This window comes from Misgurnus anguillicaudatus, chromosome 7, assembly GCF_027580225.2.
Source record: "Misgurnus anguillicaudatus chromosome 7, ASM2758022v2, whole genome shotgun sequence".
NCBI classification, from domain to species: domain Eukaryota; kingdom Metazoa; phylum Chordata; class Actinopteri; order Cypriniformes; family Cobitidae; genus Misgurnus; species Misgurnus anguillicaudatus.
This window is the reverse complement of record NC_073343.2, coordinates 5,674,789-5,699,494: the sequence shown is the minus strand read 5'-3', so window position 1 is coordinate 5,699,494 and position 24,706 is coordinate 5,674,789. Positions and strand designations below refer to the sequence as shown.

Here is a 24,706-nt window from a genome sequence, read left to right as displayed (position 1 = left end):
TCTAATGATGTTTACTGAAGTACACAGTAATAATGACTTATGGCAAATGCAGACACACACCTTACACTTTAAAGAGTATTTTATTGCTTTAAATAACAACATATTAAACGCTGTTCTTAGAGCTGGCCTCACTTGAGTTATTCTTAATGATATTTAACCATGGTGATGCCCTATCAAGTACAGATGTAATTTCTCACATACAATGTGGATGGGTTCCACTAAGGTTTGACTGATGTTTTTTAAATTTGTGAATGTTTATATGTTTTAGTGCTATAAGTGCTGTGTTTCGACATTTATGCATTATTAGATGTAGTTTAACAAATCAAGCAAAAATACTTGCCAGTGTAGACAAACACATACCCAGAGTTCATGGTACAATAGGGCTTAACGTCAAGATACACACATTAATTATTGTCAGAAGCAGTTTACCTATGTGCCCTATGACACAAAGTATACAGTCTGACAAATAGTATACCACACATTAGCTGCTTTTCCTTTGCTTTCCATTTTTATTTCCTTTTTCTTTTGCTTTCCTTTTTTGCTTTCCTTTACCGCTTTTCCTTTCCTTTTATCATTTCCTCTTCCCCTCTCATCTCCTACCCATTTTCATTTAATTTCCTTTCATTTTTCTTTTTGCTATTTTATTTAAAATGAAATGTCACTTTTTGGCATTACAAAAAATTCACATTTGTCATGCCAACACATTTATTTATCATATTTATATATCTCTTACACAAAAGATAATCTTTCTCCCACTGTTGTGCCTGTGTGTATGAATGCAGTCCATACATGTTTATAATACTAAGGAAATCCTTCCCTCCCATGTAATTTCAACACTTTTCCATCGAGAAAAAACACCTTATAAATCAAACAGATAAGAGGGTGAACGAACATCTGCTTATCTTTTCTTTTTTATTTCATGTGTGTGATTGTATGTAGAGTTTTTTACTCATTCCATAGGCTGTATGTGTTGTAAAACGAGATAACTTAGGTTGTAAAATGAGATAACTTTTTTTTTTTTTGCTTTTAATGATTGTGCATTCCAATTAATATCATTCAAACAGTTGGTTTGTTTTTATTTAAGCCTTCATAACTAAATAAATACACATAAGAAGCATAATAAAATCATGATAACATAATAATAAACATGTTTTGACAAAAGATTCAGAAAATGATCTCGTTTATGCTAGGCAAAGATTAATCGCGATTAATCGTCTACCAAATAAAGGTGATTTGTAACATAATATACAAGTGTGTTCTGTGTGTAATTATTATGTATATATAAATACACACACATTCATGTAAGTATTTAAGAGACATTTACATATATTTTTATATATTCTATATTATATATATAATTTTTTTTAAGTATATATATATATATCTGAAATGTATACATGTATGTGTGTGTTTAAATATACATAATAATTACACACAGCACACACACATATATTATGCGAAAATGAACTTTGTATGCGATTAATCTTTGCCCAGCACTAATATATATATATATATATATATATATAGGGGAACTACTTTTTTAAATAAATGTTTTTCTTTAATTGGCATCCCTACAAATTTTTATGAGTAAAAAATCTCTGAAGTATATTCCCACTGGAATTGACATTTTCTTAGCACACCAAGGTGACTTAAGGCATGATCTTATTTTATTGATTTTATATAATGATTTTATTTTTGTTATTGAGATATCCTGCCAAAAATTGACTAGCGAGTTTTCTTAATAATTTTGTGGTATTGACTGTGATATTGATCAGATGATATTGAGCTGGTTGACATTGATATATCTGTATTTTGACCCAGACATCGATTTACTTTAATTTAAAACAGCAAGTTACTTAAAGAGCACCAAATTGTCAGCAACCCCAGGAATCTTAAATCACATAGGCTTAAATCCTGGGAGCTCAGGGAACAGGTCCCCCCTATCTGAGGGTTGTCCCCCCTAAAATTATCATAAAAAAACATGTGATTTTTAAGTAATATAATGATATATACTTTAAATAATTGTGTAAGTAGTAAAACAATACAAATGCAAATTGGGCAAAGAAAATATGTTTCCAAACTTAAAGTGATAGTTCACCCAAAAATGAAAATGATGTCATCATTTACTCACTCTCATGTTGGTACAAACCTGTATAAATTTCTTTGTTCTGATGAACACAAAGGAAGATATTTTGAGAAATGTTTGTAACCAAACAATTAGTGGACTCCATTTACTTCCATAGTATTGTTTTTTCCTACTGTGGAAGTGAATGGGGTCCACAAACGGTTTGGTTACAAACATTTCTCAAAATATCTTCCTTTGTGTTCATTAGAACAAAGAAATGTATGCATGTTTGTAACAATGTGAGAGTGAGTAAATGATGACAGAATTTTCATTTTTGGGTGAACTATCCCTTTAAGTTTGGAAACATTATGAGTCTCCCCTCCCCTCACAGTGGTTCGGTCAATTGCCTTCTCTTCACGTTTACCTCAATTACACACACAAGTCCGGTGAGAGAGAACGAAGTTGTTTAGTAGTTGTGAAACTCCAGTAAGTCGGCTGTCAAAGCTGATTTATTTACTTTAATTACCAGATGAAGTGGCCGATGTATTTTTGTTACTGATTATAACACTACCAAGCTTAAAGTTATTACGTTTATAATTAAGTTCAAATTTCATTTGTGGCTTGATTGTAAACAACTTCAAAAACATAGCATAAATAAATTATTGCTTTTTTCTGTGTACACATATCAAGTACAATTTTTGGCTGTATTACTTGTGTCCCATTCAAAAATTGCTCTGGAGAAAATGTTATGTTTAATGCTGTTATATTTACGCCCTTAGAAATCATTGTTCCCTAGTGATAGGAGGGTAAGGTTTGGTTTTCCTAAATTTTTTAATTTTTTTCCTCTGCTTCTCCTCTTAACCCCTGAGCTTTCACAGTATGGAGTCAACTAACTGCACAAGTCACACAGAGTTCATTAAGGGTACGCATGCACACACAACACGGTGTGAGTTAACCCTCATTACCAGAGCTTGATTCGTAGGGGTCAAGGTTTACTGGTGTGAGAGGTACCTTAACAAAATTATTTTCATAAAAGCATTCATATAACATAATGCTTTCTTTAACAACTGGATCTGCTTAATATTTCAAACCGCAACAGAATAAACACAGGTGCTACAACTCCAGAGACTTATTTTAAAACCTATTTTACATTGATTTCAATCTTTGACATGGCTTTACTCAATTGTTAATCAATGTCGATTGTTCTTTACATTATATAAGATGATTTTATGAAGAAAACAATAAATCCCAAAAATAGATCTAGCTGGGTTTTCACAGACTGAATCACATTTTATCAGCTAGTCACACCATGAGATGCATTTTCAACAGTGTTAAACAAATAAAGAGTTTGGTTCCAAAACGCAATAAATCCATTTTGACTAATTGTGTTTTTTTATACTAAGAAAGTGACAAGATGAAAACCTCTATTTTCTGTTACAAACTTTCACATAGCATCTTTAGGTAATAATATTATACAAAACTGATAATTTTTCCACAAAATGCAATAAACCCATGACAAGATTTTTTTCAAAATGCTATAAATCTATTAAGTAACAAAGTTGATCGACATATGACAGCCTCTAAACTTACACTGTAAAAAAATCGGTAGAAATTACAGTATTACTGGGTATAACTGGCAACTACATGCCAGTAACTTACTGTAGATTTTACATTTATGTTATTTACTGGCAACAGTTTGTTCAGAGTTAAATGAACATTTGTCTTTATCTTCTACAGTAAGTTACTGGCAACCAGCTGCATAATTACAGCAATGTTTTTTACAGTGTAGTCAATATTAATACTAAAACCATACAGTATATACAAGCACTGGACCAAATTCAATCAGTCATCGCTCCCAAAATAAGTTCAACAGGTCATCTTGTTAATGCTATAATTTAATTACAACAACAACAAAATGTCATCATGAACAAGAACATGAACAACAATATCACATTAGATCACAGAATGTCGAAAATGACATTTCCCGTACATTCAACTTACAAAAGTGCATTCATCTCTTGTCATGTTATATTAATTTAGTTGACTTGTGGTATACACTGATTAAAAAAATAAACATTAATGGCATTAAAGGAATAGTCCATTTTATTAAAAGAAAAATCCAGATAATTTACTATATAGTATAGTATATATATTTTTTATATTGTCAAAAATGACAATTGTTTCGCTAGATAAGACCCTTATGCCTCATTTGGGATCTTTTATAGTCCTTTGAAACTCTGAAAAAAAAATGTTAAGTGTTGAGTTAAGTGTTAAGTGTTGGGCTCTATTAAAGTCCATTAAAATGAGAAAAATCCTGCAATGTTTTCCTCAAAAAACATAATTTCTTCTCGACTGAACAAAGAAAGACATCAACATTTTGGAAGACATGGTGGTGAGTAAATTATCTGGATTTTTCTTTTAAGAAAATTGACTATTCCTTTAATCAAAACACTTTGTCATATTAAGAACACTGTCATTGCTGCTGTCATCCTTAGGATGTCGTCACTAAACTTTTTTGACAGCGATCAGCTGTAAAATGTTTTGGTCCTGCTTGATTTTGGTTGACTTTGTGTAAAATAATGGAAAGTTTATCATAAGATCCCCTGTGGTCAATGTGTTGGCATGACAGAAGCTTGATGCTGTCATGTGAGAACAAGCAACAGCCGGCATTTTTCCTTCTCCCGAGTGTCTCTCACGTAAATTATTCGATTTTGATGACTTATACATTTTTCCCGCCACAGAAAACCACCACAGGTTTATCAATGCCATCAAAAGTATTATTTTGTTTTTGTTTATTTGTTGATCATGAAGTACAAAGTAGATGAGGACAACTAGCATTACATGTGTATTCAATACGCCACCATTATTGTTTACAATGCATGGAATGGTGCGCTGTGATTAGTTAAGCGGATTTATTGCATTCTGCAGAGAAGGAGGAACGGCATTTGTAGCTGTTTGGAAAAAAGCGAGAAAAGATGACATAATAACACGGCGGATATTGGATTTTGCATAAAATTAAGAATTTACTTTTCACTACTGACCAGATACACTATTAATTTTGGTGATAACAATTTTTTAATACTGTTTATTGCTCTTCAAATACCAAAACCAAAAGGTTTTTAGGATCATGAAAAACATTTCAGTCAATTGACCCTAGACCAAAAACATCAAGCTTTGTGAAGTCATTCTAGAAAGTGATTATTTTTCCAAAAAACTTTATATAAAGTGCAGTAAACTGAAAACACCCAAGTCAATATTAGTTGTCGCTGCATTTATTAAACGCATGCTTGATTCAGCAAAAGCAGATTTGGGAAACCACTTATGAATCTCAAAGAGATTTATTACTTGGATGTGCTAGGGAGGTGTAGTTGACGACACCTTGCTGGGACATTGCAGTCATTTTATATTATGGGATGTCCCTGCTCTTTACTTCTCGCATACAAATTCTCACCAACTGAAACCCAGTAAATGCATTGCAGCATGCGGAATGAAATGACTTTGGCTGTGGTTGGGTTTCAATTAAAAGCCTTTTTATCGGAATGCTGGCCTTGTGCTGAGACCAGCTTGTGGAATCAGCAGTTTCAACAAGCAAACAGAAGCTCTTCCACATTTTATGGTCGTTTATTCAGGCCTGTCAACATTCTGTTATTCTGACAGCCGTACTCAAGGAACGGAAAAAGAAATTCCTCAAAACTGGAGTCTTGTCAGTCATTGCTTCTGTTGATGTAGCTGTGTCTAGATGTGTTGGCGTAAGTTTGTATGTCTGCACGAATTTTTTTTTTACATTTCTGTAGGAACAAATGACCACTTTGTAGGTGGACAGTAGATGTTTTGAGTTTGATTATGAAACAATAATCCATACGTTCAGTGTAAAGCTTCTTTAAAATTAATCATCAAAAAAAAAGTGAGATAAAGCGGGAAAATAAGTATTTGACACTTTAGCATTTTTATCAGTAAGGGGATTTCTAAGTGGGCTATTGACACAAACTTTCCACCAGATGCAGCCATCAAGCCAAATATTGAATTTATACAAAGAAATCAGAACATTTAGATATACAAGTTGAGTCATAATAAATAAAGTGAAATGACTCAGGGAATAAGTATTGAACACATGAAGAGAACAAGGTGCAAAATGGCATAAAAAAAATAATATTTTCCCTGCTGTATCTCACGTTTTTTTGATAATTCATTTTAAAGATGCTTTACACTGAACATATTGATTATTTTTTCATAATCAAACTTAAAACATCTACTTATTATCCCTGCTGTATGTAATGTATCGGCTGCTGATATCCAACAGCCAAATACAATTATTAATTTTAAACTATTGGCATATAAACTATAGCAGGATAAAGGCCAAAATATTCAAGAGCAAAAACATAATCTAATCTTACTTTGTGCCTTTTTTATAATTTTGACCTGTTCAATCAATATTATTAAATAGATCCAATTAATGTTCAGTGAAAATCATCTGACGATGCCATAAACTAGTAGTTTACTTTAATACTGGAGGAAGAAAAATACATCTTTGTTCACATTCTGTCCCTGCAATAAAGAGTTGTAGGTTTACAGATTGATGCAAACCTTGATTTAAATCTTAGGTGTTAATATATCTTCTTTAAACCTGTGAACACAGACAGTGATGCAACATGTTTGTTTGTGTCATGTATTAATTTTAGTCACAAGCTTACAGTTCCTGTAGCTCAGCTGGAAGAGCATGACGCTAACAACATCAAGGTCACGGTTCGATTCCCATAGAACTCATATGGATAAATGCTGTATAAGATTTGAGAGAGGTTTCTTACCGTATTTTGGGTGTGAAGATGTTTAAATGAAGCTTACGTAAAATCATTCCAACGTTGTTTACAGTGTATAGCCTACAAGGTTTTCTGATTATTTTAACTGATAAGTGTTTTGAAGTGGATATTTATGTTGTCCTCACAGTTGACCAAACAAGGAAGACTTCTGCACACTTGTCTTCCCCATCACTTGAGCAAGCCCATAAACAAAAAAAACATTTTTCGACAGAAGTTTGTGTTTGAGTTCCGCTAGTGCGTATAGTCATGCCTGCAAGCCTGATGACTCGACCTGTTTGTGTTTCCACATTTGGGCCTCGTGTACGTCCGAGTACATGATGTGCTGTCGCAAATCTGCCTCCGGATCTAGTGAGTTAATTTCCCTCATTAACAGCACACCGACCGGCATCTCTGTATGTCGCTGTATACGGTCGCTGGCTCAGGTTTAAAGAAATGTCGTGATTTTATAGCCCAGAGCTGTTTTGTGTTTGTTATGATTAAGCATTGCTCACATTCCACCATGATTGTTCTGTCAGTTAGTCATGAAGAAAATCATACGAGGAACATGCAACATTACTGTTTTATCTGGCGGGGGCTCTGGGTTTTGAGACTGGGATTCGAGAACCAGAAAGGCACAATATACTGTAGCTGAAGGTGACTGTCAAAGTGATAAATCCTAGCAGGCCTTCGGAGGCCTAAAGCCCTGTTCGGACAATATTAGTTTTACAGGGGTAGATGAAGTAATGCAACTTTACAACAGGATCTCTGTAATATTAATGCCCAATTCACACGGAATAAGAAATTGCTGTAAAACTATGAGACGTGGGAGGGGTAACTTGATACTGATATCACATGTAACATAACATATGACCATTATGCTGGAATATTTATGTATATATTTTCAGCTGGTCTGTAGCAGGTTTATTCGTACAGGATTAGTATTACCTGAGGTGATTTTTCCAGGATCTTTTTACTGGAGGTAAAAGTCGCGGTAATATTTTCTGACATTGTCTAGGATGGCCGTTTGGATGGGACTAAAATCACTAAGAAGCTCTGGTACACTGTAAAAAAGTTGGTTCAACTTGCCTTAAAATTTGACACAACACAGTACAAAGTGAAAAGTTGGCACGTTTTGCGCGAAATTGAGCATTGCCGTAGGAAACGAACAAGTTAAAAAATCAGAACTTTGGCGGAAAATCTTGCCACGTTAACCACATCAGGAGCTTGCTATAGTAGTGACATGATTACAGGAAGCGAGCGGAGTCACAGAAGCCCCTCCCATGACGTGGATTTCCGCGTGAATGTCTCAAATGACTAGAATTCTAGAAAGACTGGAAAACTAGGGGTCGAGGACGAGACAGGGAGAGAGAAACAAAATCCTATTAGCATAGGGGCTGTTCACATGTAATGCAAGTGTCACACAGAGATGTGGTTTAAATCAGCTTGGTTCCAGACAGGCTAACTATGGGATAAGTATGTTACCCCCAGTTGAGGATTTAGCAAATTAGGGGCCATAGGCGAAGGTATCTATGGTATCTATGGGGCCCCCCATCTGATCTTTAAAAGAGAATGAAACACAGCAACCCGTTTGGCCAGAAGCCCCACTGTCGTCGTTAATGCAGGTTCAGTGGCAAATGGTCCTGGATGGCATACTATTCACAAGACCACAAGAAAACGGCAAAATCGCAACCCGACCATACGTGCCAACCCGTTTGACTAAGGCCAGAGGCCCCATTGTCGTCGTTAATGCAGGTTCAGTGGCAAACGGTGGCAAACTATTTACCGCAATTAATTTTTAAGTTTTCATGACGATAAGGTTTTAAAAAATAACTATTGCGAGATAAGTACCTTTACTAGACAAATTATGTGAATGCTTTGTTAAAGAGAAAAGTTAGTCTATAGTCTGTTTTCCTATTTAATTCCTATTTTTAATTAGTTCAGAGTAGCACTTGTTGTTTGTCGTTTCTCAATAACAAATGCAGACATGTTTTTAATGTTTTACTATCCTTACCTTACCAATCTGTTACGTTCTGCTCAAGCCGTGCTGGCAAAGTTCGGCGATCAGCTTGGTCATCTGCATTTTCTGGATCAAATTCGGCTCGTAATGATAAGGTAGTAAAGACGATATTTACTTCTGTCAGCATTGCAAAATGAGCTAATTTTCAAAACATGGTAAGGAGTGTCACATTTTTGGCTGATGTCAGAGGTATTCAGGCCAATCACAACGCGCTGAACAATCGGGGACAGATCGGTGAGCTTTGTACAAAATCAGAACGTTTGAGAAATGTAGGGACATCTGGATCACCAAAAGTGCACTGTATGTGGTAAATAATGTGTTATTGAACCATAAACCATCAAACACATTGTATTATACCAAATATGCAAAATAATGTTGTTTTTAGCAACAAAATAGGGGCTCTTTAAAGAGTAACTAAACCCTAAACCAACTTTTTTTAGTTAATGATCTGTAAGAATAATGCTTTATTAGTGCTGTTCATTGATTTTAGTAAGTTTTTTAACATTTGGATATAAAGTGTTTTAATACTACAATATATGGTGTAAAAACGTCTGAGTGCTGCCCTCTTCAGGTTGAACGGTGGCTACTGCAGTTGAATTTTCCTATTGGATGTTGGGTCCAAAAAATGCCTTGTGACGTAAGCAGATTCAAGCTCACCACGCCCTTGTTACGATCTCACCACACACTTAGTTCATCCCCTCTATCTTCGCTGGGATCTGCCCACTTTTCTTGCATTTTTCAAATATTGCCAGTGGGTGGAGTCAGCCTCTGACCAGGGGTTTAGTTACGCTTTAAGTGAAAAAAACTTTGGGTGTTACCAATACCAAAAATCTTCTTTTACAGTAGCTTTCCCTCACATCTCCATGTAAAACTAATCCTGTCCGAATAGGGCTTAAGGCAAACCTTAAGCAATATGAATCTACCGTATAATGCCTTGTTTTGATTTATTACTTTACATGTAAATTTCAATAGTGATTTGGTTGAATTTCCAATCACCAAATTTTGCAATGCATATAACTTGACTGAATCTGATATCCAGGTTCCTTTAATCCCTGATATTTTGCTAGCTGGTTGCTGTAATATGACACGTGAGTCCATTTCAGAATCAAAATCTAGTGTGGCATAGGACTAGTAATATAATCCTTATCTAAAATGTATTACAAGTTCAAATGTGACTTCTGTAGCTGGAATGCTGGTGTAATGCAAGGAGCATTGAATGCTCTAAATAAGGCAACTTTCATACTGTATTCATTTAAACCAACACAGCAGTAACTTTCAGAAAAGGTACATTTAAGCCCAAAAGCTTTGAATCATAACCCGCATCAGCTTTTTAAATCCACAAAGTTTGATTTGGACCGAAATAACAACTGTTTCCGATTAAAAATCATCTGTTTCAGAATTGGTGTTTCAGACAAAGCCCCTGTGCTCGCTGCTGTGGGTATGATAGGATATTTGCCAAGCTTTGACAAGATTTGGAAATGTGTTTTGATAGAACATATAATACCGGATCTTTGACAATTCTGTGCGTGGGCTACGTGAGCCGTGTGCTGTTGCAAACCAAGCATCACCTGCAAACAAATGATGCTAGACGTTTTATCAGCTGTTTTTGCAATTTAATTCCAAGTTCATTTTAATGGATGTATCAGTTCACATCAAAAAAACATTTTAACCACAGTTGTATTTCATTACATACTGTGGACATAATTCAGATAAGTTTGATAAGTATGTTTCCTATTTTAGCTGATCTAAAAAATGACAATGTGCTTTTGCTATCTTTAAAATAAATGTCAGTTATTTTGTTACGTGTGTGCATTCTTTATTGTCTACTCTTTGAGATCACTGTATTGCAAGCAAAAGCTTTGCTGACTTTCCTATTTTAAGTTATAAGTGTCTCGCAAGACAAAATAGCTCTTCCTTTCTCTAACCTGACATTCGATTATTCAGAATGATATATTGTCTTGTAATGTTAGTAGCAAGGACACATAGGACATATAAATAATGAGGTGCATTTCAAATAAACCTGCACTGCTACGACTGTCACAGCTGTTTCTTTTGTTTTGTTTGAAGCTGGCCTGGTCTATGGCATCGCGTTCTGTTTGTCAGGTTCCATGTCGGAATTGTTTTCCGGTCTGACGCGAGCAGAAATTGTGTGTCCTAAGTAATTTGTCAGAAACCCGGTTGTGTTCCAGGCTCATCTCCTAAATGTCCGGGGTTCAGAGATGCATAATCTTTGTTCATGTGGAAAGATGAAATTCATTCTGTCATACCTTGTTCAACCCTGTTTGTTTCCTCATAATTCACTAAAAGTTCACTAGTCAGTCTCATTCTGCAGAACAGGGCTATTTGTGCTCGATATAAGTGGGTTTAAATTACTTTTACAATCAGTAACTGCTGCTAAGCAGTAGTTGAACAGTTTTTTTAAGAAAACAAAAAAACAGTTATGGTTTTATTTTCATGTTTTTTTTTGTATATCATTATGATGTTAAAATGACAACGATATGTGTCTTACTGAAAACAAACTCTTTAGACATTTAACTTGAGTTTTGTCTTTGTATTAGGGGTTCAAGCTCAAACTGCTTAAACCCTATTGTAATTGAAAAAGGTTTTATTAATGTTTTGCCATATAACTGATTGTGCAGACCAAACGATAAGACATGAAACTTGTCCAAATGGTGGGTCTCAATTTGGGGAGAGGTTGCCAGAGTATCATCCCAATCAGCCAATGGGGGGGCGCTATAGCAATGCCCAACATGTTGGAACTCATAACTCTTACTGTACGTTCACACCGGCGAGAGCGCAAAAAACGCTCTGGCTGCACTGCCAACGACGATTATGGGCAAGACACACCAAAGCTTTTTTACGCGGCTGAAAACGCCTGGAGGACGCTGAATGCCAGCTGTTTCTTCTTCTGAGCGCCAGCTTTCTTCAGCTGAGCACTTTGGTAACTGTGATACTTGAGCTGTGAGCCGGTTGGTTTTTGTGATACTTGTCCGCCCCTCCTCCACTGTGATTGGAAGGCATGTGAGAACTGACATTGACGACCAGAGCTTTTCACCGAAAGTTGAATCTCTTTCAACTCTCAGCACTCAGAAATGAGCGAAGAATAACCGCCAAGCGCCGGCTTTCAGCTCGGAAAAATTTTTGAAAAACCCAGAGCTTTCATTGAAAACAATTGAAAACATGCGCTGGCCATGGGCGTGTAAAAGCTTTGGGGTGCATGCCCCCTTATAGGAAAAGAGTAGTGGACGCTCTGACGCTCTAATGCATTCTCTGGAAGCCTCGACGCTCATATTGTCCAAGTTTCGCTGCACCACTGATGGCCGGGGCTCTCCGCTGGCTCTCATTGCACAAAAAATAAACACTTTAGTTTATAATTAGCCTACTATGTTGTTGTTTTTTTTGCAGTGGGTCATAATATATCATATACTATTTTAGTTTGTCAGTGCGTTTTGTTGTGTTAGGAATTTTTCTCTGTGCATTTCCGCACTAACTCAAAACGTTCGTACACCACCTCCTGAGCTGGCGTAGAATTTGAGCGTGCCGTACGCCAACGTCCATATTGATAAATCTCAAAGTAACCGTGGTTTTGGGTGTACGCTGGAAATTTGGTGTACGCACTTTTGATAAATGAGGGCCATTGTGTTTGCATGACCGAAGCTTGATGCTGTCGTGTGAGAACAAGCAAGATCCTGCATTTTTCCTTCGCTGAGTCCCTCTCACGTAAATTATTTGAATTTGGTGGCTTAAGTTTCTTCCCCGCCACAGAAAACCACCACAGGTTTATCAGTGCCATCAAAATTATTATTTTGTTTTTGTTTGTTTGTTGATCACGGAGTACAAAGTAGATGAGAAAAACTAGGATTCTGTGTGTATTCAAGATGGCGCCATTGTTGTTTACAATGCGTGGAATGGTGCGCTGTGATTTTTTGAACATTCTGCATAGAAGGAAGACTGGTGTTTATCGAGTTTTTAAAAAAAGGGAGAAAAGATGACAGAATAACAAGGCGGATATCAGATTTGGCGTAAAATGAAGAAATAACTTTTTAATACTGACCAGATACAATACTGATTTTGGCGGAAACTATAAATTGTGTTTTGGAACCAAACTCTTCAAATTTACAAAGCTACCACTATCTTTGACCTCTGTCAGACCACCAGCGATTTTCTCGCTGTGTGTCAGCCGCCTCTTTCAATGAAATCGTTAATAGGAGTTTCTAAATCTATTTGTCATAAATGAGTGCGGCCCCTCCATTACCTGAAGAGAGACGGTTGACGTTTACTCCATTGCTTCTCTCTCACTGGTAGTCGCTCCTAAATATCTCTCCTCTATTGGATTAAGTTAAACTTTTCTGAACTTTGGCTCATTGCTGGACACGCCCCATACAGTCACCAACGCTGTTGATCGTGTTGTCAATCTTCCATTGAAATAAATAAGATTATGTCGCTCTGCTACTGCTATAGACGGTTTCATCGTACGCACGTGATACACGTCTGGATCCGAACCTTAATTAACCTTAGTTAATCCGACTAGTTGCTAAACTGATCTCTTGAACAAATGCCTCGTCGAAAATAACAAATGTTTTGGTTTCCTAGGTAATCTATGTGCTGTTTTTTTTTGCTTGTTATATAAATAAACTACGTTTAAAGTACTTTGTTGTTATTTACTCTTAGCGGAGTTTACCGGAAGTTTAAGCGACAGCGGCTTGTTTATGTTGTTACTGCTGAAACGGTCTATAGTCACTATGTGTTCTGAACGGGGCATTAAACAATAAACTTACTACTACTGTGCCCAATGTTGTAGCTGTGAAAACTGTACAAAATATTACTATATTGTCAAGCTAAAAAAGTCCTCAGACTGATAAACCGACCTATCAAATACTGCAATATAGTTCGAGACAGCAGTTAATAATTTACTCTTATGCCATATTTGTTGAATTACAATGCGCATCAGTTCAAGTAAACCCGCATTAAGGATGTTGAGAATTATGTAATTTTACAAGAGAATCTGTATACAATTAGGGATGTTTTATCATGTCCAAATCCCAGCTCCCACAGAGAATCACTGTTCAAGCTGCATTCAAACTCATTTACCACATTGAGTATCCTCAAAGAAGTTACCAGGGAATTTGTTTTTCTGATTGGACCTGGAATGGTCCTTTAGAGGTTTAAATGATAACTGGCATCTTATTTAAGTCATGTTCAATATGGAAATAAATAAATAAATAGACAAATTCTTTTGGTCTTGACAAGATTACACTCAATGCAGTGAACCACAGAGACGCTGGTTGGGCTTACTCTCTCTTTCATTTCGCAACTTCATTATTTCAGGCACATCATAATCAATTAAATTTATGGGTGTTATTAAGACAGTCGTGTGAGCCTGACTCTTTATGATAAAACCAGGCTGCCTTTTCCCATAGTGGATGCTTCTGTTAGTATTGAGGGACTGTCTTTGCAGGATCGGATAAATTATCTCCATTGGTCTTTTTTGAGCGCTCTGGTGGTCCATTGTTTGGCTCAGACAGGGTTTTAAACAAGAGGGAGATGCTTATACATTTTGCATGTTAAGAGACTCCGTAGCTGATATATTTTGTCATTATTTTCCTCTGTAATTCTAAAGCATTACATTGTTAATGGATTCTCATTAATACCTCTATTATCCGTTTCGTCTGGGCTATTGTGCTTTGTTGATTTCAGACCGCATAGCTGAGTCCCGAAAGAGTAACAAAGAATTCCCTACTGATAAGATAACATGGGAAAATGGACATTATGTTTATTTAAATGTAAAAATGCAAAGTTCCATAATAACTTCAAGATATAACCTTGATCTGTTACAAAACACAGTCACACTGCATCTATGTGTTTGGTGCTGAAGGAATAAAATGCTAAAATATGCGTTTGTTTTTGTGAATTCCAGTGTTAATGAATTTTCTTTAATAATGACTCATTCTCCTGCCATCCGTCGCTTCACCGTTTATCGCACAGATGAACAAATGATAATTGTACCACCTAATGAGGAGAAATTCTCAACCTGACATTGAATAGCATATTAGATGCCCTTAACATCAGAGCTCTTTGTGAGATCTGGTAAGGTCTATTTGTGAAGAGATTCCTCCTGCTGGGATTTTATTGTTTCTGTGCCTTATCCCTACTCTACTCTGGAAATTATTTTTGTCTATCAGTGTAAAGTTTTGGTCACGTTGCGCAGAACCACCCACTTAGACCGAAACTGTCTGACTGACGTATAGTGATGTATAGTGACCAACTGCAGTTAGTTCTTACTCAAAAGCACTTATAGCATCCTGATAGTTGTATATCAGCCAGCCAATGAGATTGTAACTGGCCCTTTCAGTCAGCTCTTTTCATTTTAGTCTACAGTATACCAGGCCCTATCATACACCTGGTGCAATGCAGCGCAAAGCAACTTAAGTGTTTTTTGCTAGTTTCAGCCTTGCGCAGTGGTCATTTTCATGTTCAGCGCCATGTTGTTGAAATAGCAAATACATGTGCGTCCATGTTTGCGCAAACGTTTCGGCTCTCCACGAGTTTGTAAATTCTTTATCTCCTGTTTGTTACAAATAACATATTTTTAGAGTACAAATCTTTTCTTGCGTATTTGTATATTATTCTTTGAGGCTATCCATACATTTACAGCAATTTAAAGCCTGCTAATTTAACTTCCATGACTGAAAGAAAACGACTTTTAAGGCGAACAAAAGATTTTAATAAAAAAATTACATTAATTAGGGATGCTCCGATTGATCAGCCGATAATGCTTGCTATGCTTTTCAACAACATGATCTCACAAAGTTCCGTGGGATAGTCACGGAATTTTGTGCTCATTTTTCTGTGGCATTCTCACGGATCTCCGCATTTTTCCGTGGCCCTTCTACGGACTGTCTTTTTCCATGGCATTCTCACGGACCGGCCACTCAACTGCCCCTTCCCGTTCTCAAACCATTTTCGCTTCGGTCCAGGGCCAGATTTGGTGTTTGCGTGAGTATGTCACTTCAACTATTGGTTTATACTATTTTTTCTGATTTATTCTTTTATATTTTCTAAACTTTAAACAATTGTCGCCTGGCGTTGGGGTTAGAGTTGGGTTTGGGTAGGGATGTAATTTTATGTAAATCTAACCCTAAACCGAAGCGACAATGGTAAGAAAATAGGAAAAAACAGTTGAGTAACCAATCCGTGAGAATGCCACGGAAAAAGACAGTCCGTAGCAGGGCCACGGAAAAATGCGGAGATCCGTGAGAATGCCATGGAAAAATGAGCACAAAATTCTGTGACTATGCCACGGAAATTCGTGAGATCAGGTTGTTTTCAATGAATCACGGCGAAATGCCGCTACATCCAAAAGCCAGGGGGCACTCTCGTGCAGAAACTCAAAATGCGCTGTAGACGAAGAACAATACACACGCAGCTATAATGGTATTTTCATGATAATAAAGAATATGTTTAATAATTAGTTTGACGAGTGTTGCTTTTTCAAATGCATGTTATGTTAACGACTCAAACCAACAGTGATTTTAGATCGATAAGGACTTAATGATCAAAAGCCGTAGTACATGAAATAGCTGTGAATAAGATCGGCTGTCCGATTCAGAATAGTGATCGGCCACATATTTTTAGTGGAGATCGGCATTGATCGGAGCATCCCTAACATTAATCTTAAACTCGTGGTCTTTTTCCTCCCCTTAGTTTTTCAGTTTACAAATTCCGCCATCTAATTAGGGAATCAGCATGGCACAAGCGCAACTGGCTTTTAAAGGGGATGGGAGATGAGAATCTCATTGGTTTATGGCACATTACGCCCAAAACACACCCGTTACTCATTACAACAATAGGAGCAACCATTTTAGACTGTGCACTAGGCGCACAAACCATTTCTCCAGTCATTAAATTTGCAAAAGTAGATTCGGACACGCCCTTTTAGACTGTGCGCCTTGCGCTTTAGACCATGCACTTATTAGATCGTTGAAATAGGGCCCACACTTTTAAAAATAAAGATGCTTAGAAGGTTCCTCACAGTGATGCCATAGAAAAACAGTTTTGGATCCACAAAAAGCCTTTCAGTAAAAGAACCATTTTTTTTCTTACCATTTTGTAATCTTAATTACCTTTTTACTAAGATTTGAAGGTTCTTCAGATTTTAAGGGTTCTTTATGTAACCATTAATCCAAAAGTGGTTCTTCTATGGCATCTTGAAGCATTCTTTATTTTTAAGTGTGTATGCAGTTTAAAGTCTGTGGATGGTGCCATCAAAGACTGAGTAACATCAATGCTAGCTACCCTTTCAAAGAACAAACAAGGTTTATGCCTATATAGGGCTCTGTCACATAAAGGGAAAATATCCATTTTACATTTTGGTTTAAAACACTAAGGTCTTTCACTTTTTCATAGTGGTTTAAGGAATAAATAGGACAGGACTATTGAAATATTTGTTTGTAAGCTTTGGATAGAGAAATTGATTTCAGATGTGCTCATATTATGATTCTTAGAAATGCACATCAAGTTGTGAGCAAGTGAAAGCCCATGCAATACTTTGAAATCTGAACAAAGCGTGATAAAAGTTGAAAATTTCACTTGATAGACTGATGGGAATTTCTAAATACACAAGAGTGAAACACTTTGGACCTCATTTCTTTTTTAAATCAAACAGTCGGATTGAGTGTGTGTTCTGTTTGTTTGAATACAGGTTTCGGGAATGATGAACCTGTTTGATATTCTGTCTCCATGCCAACTGGTGCCTCAGGTAGAGACACACCTGAATCCTCCTGTGAGAAGGTGACCTCTCTTAACCAAGCCAAACTCCAAAGGGTGAGTGACTTGAATTAATGTTCCTACGCAGCTTTCTTCATAGTTTTATACATGTGTTTGGACATCTAAGCCTCAATTTAATATAGCCTACCTGTAGCATTACATTAGACAACAAAATATCAAAACAAGTGGCATTTGCAAACAAATTTTGCTGGTCGTATTCCTAGAGCTAAATCTTTGGAACCAAATGGATGAAAGGGTTCAGAAGTCATTTTGTTTGGCTGCACTTTATGTAGTCGAGTGTACACACTGATGTCGTAAACTCAGGTGTAGTTTAGCAAAATTTAGCTCCACAAACTTTGACAACCAGAAAGTGCTTCTTTTTTATTTTAAATATATTGCACATAGGGGGCTATAAAAACAAAACAAAAAACTAAATGTTTTTGTGTAATGGTTTGCTTACAATACCGTAAATGCCTCTTGGTTTATTGTCTTATAATGCACGGAAATCCATACAATTTATTGGTGTGTATTTATTAATTTATTTTTCTTCAAATTAAAGCACTTTTAACTTTTCCCCCTCAGCGTTTTTAATATAAAGTTGCCAGCAAGCTGCAACATTTTTATGATTTTTACAAAAGTTTAAGGCCTTCCAGAAAATGTTCTTCTTTAAATATTTAAACATACAATATATCAAATGAAAGAACAAAGCCTCTGCTTTCAAACAAAACAAAACAAAAGTTTCATCCTACCTTTATTTGTTCACTTTTCATCACCTCTCAAATATGGGTAGGTTTCTTCAAAAATACCAAATGTTGAGCAAAAGGCTGAGATAATTGCATTTTTTGTAAAGGACTTTTGATAGAGATCAGATTCAGAGCGATGATAAAAACATACACAGAGTTTGAACTGTTTGCCCTAAGGGGATACTTCCTGGTTTTATAAGTTGTGGTAAGAGTGCCACCTGGAGAATAATAGCAGAAATACGGATTATCGGAAAAACTCGTCATTGGCAGGGAAGCGTTTTTTTTAGGGCCGGAACTCGATTAAAAAAAATAATCTAATTAATTAGAGGCTTTGTAATTAATTAATCGAAATTAATCACATTTTAATCACATATAAATATTTGACCTGAGAACATTGAGAAGTTATTTTCTCACCATGAATAATGACTGAATACATATGCTTAGGCAACAAAATATTGTTTATTTTTTGTTCAACCAAGTCGTTGTACTCGGAGTCGGGCTAACGTCCACGCTAGCTGCTATATGTTTTGCATTGAGATGATACTTGAGGCTCGATGTGCTGCGGTGATATGTGAATTCCTTGTTGCATAGCATACACACAACCATGCTCTTATCGACACTTCCATCTGTTCTTTTTTATAAAAAAATTCCCATCCGCGGGGCCAACCAAAGCGATCTCATCAGCTTCTTCGTTCATGTTCACTGTGGTTTGTTGTGGTCTGAAGCAAAGAGTATAGAAGCCCTATACTCTTTGTCTGAAGTCATGAAAGCTAGTTGGTGCTCCAGTATAATCGGTCCGCCGAAACTCATCCAATGAGAAATGTTCCGCGGTGCAAAAATAAGTGTGATTAAAATGCGTTAAAAACGTTTAACGTTATTTTTTGTGTAATGAATTCATCTTATTTAACGCGTTAAAGTCCCGGCCCTAGTTTTTTTCTTAATTGACGAGTTAGCAAATGTATTTGCCATAAATGAACCATTTTAGTTTCCCAAAAAAACTTTTAGTCAAAGCTCCTTAAAATAATAATTTATTTCTTACATTTTCGTAGTAAGACCTTTAGGGACCATTATTTTTATGATTGTATGTAAGCGCACCCATTATGCCCACTTTTACAAGTTGTAATATAAGTCTTGGTTGTGCCCAGAATGTGTCTCTGAAGTTTCAGCTCAAATACACAACAGATAATTAGTGTTGTACCGGATCACAGTTAATCCATGATCCGTTTGATCATGACTCACGGTTCGTCTCGCATGCGATTCGCAAATTTAAATAGGAAAACTTTATCATTTGCACGTCTTAAGTGTGTATGTATACAGGCAGAAACCAGTTCTGTGGTTATCTTAAAGAGACAGTAACCTCAATTAACCTTCCTAAGTCTGTGTCATTAATGTTTATCAAAGAACCCAAGACAAAGAGAAAATTACTTCTGTAGCTCTAAAAAATTAATAATTATATTTAATTTAGAAATTAAAGGCATTTATGTACCACATTAAGCTATTTTTAGACCTTACTTAATGTGCAACTTTTATTTTTTTTATATATGTTAATAATATCTTTATTCGTTCTAATTTTTCCCAACCCTTTTTTGCTGATCCGAAAAATGATCCTATCCGTGCCTCAAAAATCGTAATGTGATCTGAACCGTGAACCGTCAGTTTTGTGATCTGTCACACCCCTACAGATAATTTATTATAGCATGTTCAAATTGCCGCTGTTTGGGTGGGAGCAAAGACGGGTCTGTTTTCATGTCTTTAAAAGCTAATAAGCGACTGCTCCTTACTCCCTTACCAAAACAGACAGTGAGTGCTTCAGTTTAAATAGATGATACAGTCTGAGACAATAGTATCTCACTATTGAAATATGATGGTCAGTGGCTGTGGGTGGGGCTTTATCATTGTGACATCACATTAAGGAGTCAAAAATGGAATGTCTAATGAGACAGCTTCGGTTTAATGGGAATTAAAAAAAGAAGTGTATGGATTTCCATTGTAGTTGTGTTTACATACTGCTAATACACATTTATGTCCAAACACCTTGTAAAGTGGATTTGTGCCCTTTAAGGTATTTCAAGCATGCTGCAACAACTTGTTTCGCTCTAACGCCTTGTATTCAACAGCCCAGTTTGAATTAAATGTTATTAAAGGCCATTACAAGGTTTCTAAGGTTTGATGAAAGCTAATATGATCGAGAGCTTTTTGTAGAATAATTTATTCTGCAGGCTTTGTTTGTCTGTATTCATGCTCATACACTATACTATATGTAATGTGTTCTCTATGCATCAATTTGTGTCTTTATACCTGGTTGTGAGGTCAAGCAGACGGACATGATAATGTGCTGCTGTATTCAAACTCACAGCAGTGATTGGTGTTCGTCTGTCAGAAAGACCTTTCTTTCTCTGCGTAGGTGTGCTGGTTAGCAGCCGACACTGAAATCTTTGGAGATTAATTACGGTCCTGTCAAACAGAAAGAATGAAATGTTTCGATCTGGCAGCGTAATCATTGAACGCGAGCATCAAAATCGACCCATCATTAACACCATCCGAGAAGCATGACTTTACATAGAGCCATATATGTGTGTGCTTGTGTGCGTTGCGCTGGGAATAGATGAGATTCATGGTTATATAGATGGGAATGAATGGCTGTGCTGGCTAGTTGTGTTTGCGGTGGGGAAATTTTATTTACATTTAATACTCCAGTGTGCTTCAGAGAATACCATAGTAATGCAGAGGTACAAATCATACAATTTAACAATGGTAAATGATGACAAAAAAACAAGCTTTTATCAACCTGCTATAGTGTCGTAGTTATATATTGTCTGTGTTGGGATTTTAACAGTATTTCTTTGTTTGTGTGCTGGACACGTTCTGGTAAATATTTCAGATACATCGAGACGCCATAATGGATCACATTCTGACAATATTATCAGCCAGTTTGCTTTGCATGTGGAGAATTACACAGTATTAGTCAGAAATGGTGTTGATAAATGGTTAAAACCACCCCTAGATTCTAGACTCCTTTCTGTTTTCGTGATAGCTTTTAGATGTTTGTGCAACATGATTAGAGCCTATGCATATTTTCTCAATATCTCTAATCCTCTTCGGCTGACCTGCTGCGAAAGCCATTCAAATAATTTCGCTCATCTCGGTCGGGTCTAAATCATTTTGTTTGAGAGGCTGTGTTATGTATACATTTCATTTGGATGAGTTGGTTTTTATGAATTTAAATGACCTGGGTCAGTCTGTGTACTCGCAGCCAAATCAGAGGTCTGTCAAATTGGATTTAGTGTAGTGTCACTCCAACAGAAATGAAATACAAGTAATGCGGAAGTGGAATTTATTTCTAAAGCATAACATTGAAGTAAGGACTAGAAGAAGATGTATAAAAAAAATCACGAGACTGTATTTGAATCAACATGATCTCACAAAGTTTCATGGTTATAGTCACGGAATATTTTGCTCATTTTTCCGTGGCCATACCACGGACTTTCTTTTCCGTGTCATGGTCACTCAACTGCTTTTTCCTTTTTCCTATTTCCAGACCTGCCAACCTTTACGCATTTTGCGTAACAGATACGCATTTAGACACCAAACTACGCTGCTACGATTTGTCACTTCAAAATACGCGAAAAGCCTTTAATGGCTTTGAGTTAAACTGTATGTGCATTTGTGCACTAGGCAACTCGTCTATGGGTGTTACCGCATTGGGCAGCAACCTGTTGGGAAAAGACGACGTTGACCAATCATAGCGCTAGTTTTAAACTCTTCAAAGCGGAGAGCCGTCGATACGAGTAACGAAAATAACGAAATAGTTTTTCATCTCGGTCCATCTTCATACTGTGACTTGTTTTACAAGGGAGGATGGTTCTAAACACCGTTTTAAAGGTAAATGGGCAGGGTGTGGGAATTGTGAATTGCATCCATTGTAATAAGCCTGCCAACCAGGGGCGTCTAGACACCTTTTACTGTTGCACGTGCCCCAGTGTCCTATGTTGTGCCTCAAGTTTAAGTTTTGTGTGTTTATTTGCCTATATATTCATTGTTATTCGCGGCAAAAACGAGCTATATGAACCGTAATTCACGCTTGTAAACGCGTTGCAGTCCAACAAGACAAACTGGCGTGAGCATGCAGAAATCGATGTCCGCGAGCGGAGGGTCTGTGTTTACTTTTTGTAGCACTCAGCCGCCGCTCACTCAGAAGAGCATGGCACGCGAGAAAACACGACAAAACAAAAGTACGTTTCTAAATAATATCAATCTTATTCTTACTCGATTGTTACTGGCTCCTGTTGATGTATATGAGATTTTTTTGTGCAGAGCAGGGAAATAGAAGCAGAAAGTATATGACGAGGGAAGTAAAACGAACTATATGCTCAGCCAGTCAAAACCAAGGATAGAGGTTTGCATTATTGCTGAGAAAAACAATGTTTGTGTACTATTCTGTATTGTCAGATTATATGAAATTACTGTTTAGTTCACTAGATCTTGTTTATGACACTACATAAACATGATGGTTTGTTGGTGACCATCAGCATAGACCAGCTTAATTCTCATGATGGTTTGGTGCTGGTTTAGCTGGTGGTCATCAGCATACCAGCACCACCAAAACCAGCATATGTTGTGTTTTGGTGCTGTATGCTGGTGACCACCAGCTAAACCAGCATGAGAATTATGCTGGTTTATGCTGTTTTTTCAGCAGGTTTAAACACTATGTAGATAATATACACAAAATGATCATCCACATATGTTTTTATTGTAGTAGCTAAGTAATGTTATTGTAAATTTGTGTAAGACTCATTATAATCAGTACTGTAGAATGCAAATCTGCTAACATGCCATTTATGCATTAAAACATATTAATTCCGTTCAAGAAAAAGTAGTGGTAGGCATGCTGTGCCCCATTAGAGGTTCATGTCAACGTGCCTGCTGGAATATAAAGCAAGGATATAGCATGCTATTTGTGGATTCTTTGTTATTTATAATGTCCCATGTATTTAAGACATATGCCATAGGCGTTTTTGTTAAATAGGCATATTTTTGGGGATTGCCTTTTCATTAAAAGAGTTCTTTATAGCCTACTTGTATGTTGAAAGACTAGAAATGGTGGTGAGAGGGAACTATGTGCTTAGTAATAAGTTGTAGTGATTAGTGAGCATGTGAACTCAATCACTACTGATCAGCAAATGTGCCTGACCTCGCGCCACCCCGCTGCGGTAAGTTGCTACTCAAAACATTTTTCCAAGGTTGGCAGGTCTGTATTTCCTATTTTCAAACCATTGTTGCTTTGGTTTAGGGTTAGATTTGGTGTTTGCGTTAGGATGTCACTTTAACTATTGGTTTATACTATTTTTCCTGATTTATTCTTTTTTTTTTACCATTATCGCCTGGTGTTAGGGTTAGAGTTGGGTTTGGGTAAGGATGTCGTAAGCCTAAACCGAAGCAAAAATGGTAAGATAATAAGACAAAGGTTGGTTTGTATATGGTTGTGTAAGTACTGCAGACATAGATGCGTCAAATATTAAATTAACATGTAACTTTTTTTTTCAAATATATCTAACAATTTTATGAATAATCATATATTACATTAATTTACAGATGAAAGAGGGTAAAATGCACAATAAACTAGCATGAATAGGCCTGTCGCGATAATGACTACAGTATATCGACTTAACGAACGATAGGTGAACATGACGTCGGTAGTTTTTTTTTTTCGATTGGGCCAGTGCTTCACCCTCAGTCACAAAATGTATTTTCTAGCTGTGGCCTTTGTCAGTATGTATTCTTATATAATGTTACCATCGAGACACATTTTTAGCGTTGCGAACGTTAACTTCTCGGCAATGTCATGAGGTGTGTCCTACCTTATTGGTTGTTGTGGACGCTATTGCGCGTGTTGTGTTATGTCAACTGGTGGAGCAAAAAGATGTTAAGACGACAGCTCCCTCAAATTATAAGGCCAAACAAAAACGTAATTTTTTAACATCTTACAAACAGACATTTACTGGGGTAAAACACACAAGAAAGTATGCAATGTTTTGCAGTTTGCCATCAGTCTCAAGGTAAAGCAGACAAATTGGGAGCCTTTTTTGTTGGAAAAAGCAACTAACGTAAACAAAACATAGCATATATGGTGTCTAAAAGGTTTGCCGATAACCCTACATCTGGTCCACTGAACTTAATGGCGAGACCTAGGAATAAAGACAATTTTAAGGGCATCGAGAGACGTCAACACAGCATTTTTAATAACACTGTTTTATTAATATTGGTTCATTATCTTCCATAATTAGAGGGCGCTGTCATCTTAATGTCTTTTTGCTTAACA

At 36.5% G+C, this 24,706-nt stretch overlaps 1 protein-coding gene across 1 annotated transcript in view; it reads left to right on the top strand.

The window, feature by feature from the left end:
- The window catches only part of chrm3a (cholinergic receptor, muscarinic 3a), a 152,176-nt gene that overhangs the window by 36,017 nt on the left and 91,453 nt on the right, over positions 1-24,706 (top strand). Inside the window, exon 2 of the mRNA XM_055171867.2 lies at positions 17,580-17,701. The gene's annotated coding sequence lies outside the window, so the exon portion shown is untranslated. The remainder of the gene's footprint in view (positions 1-17,579; positions 17,702-24,706) is intronic.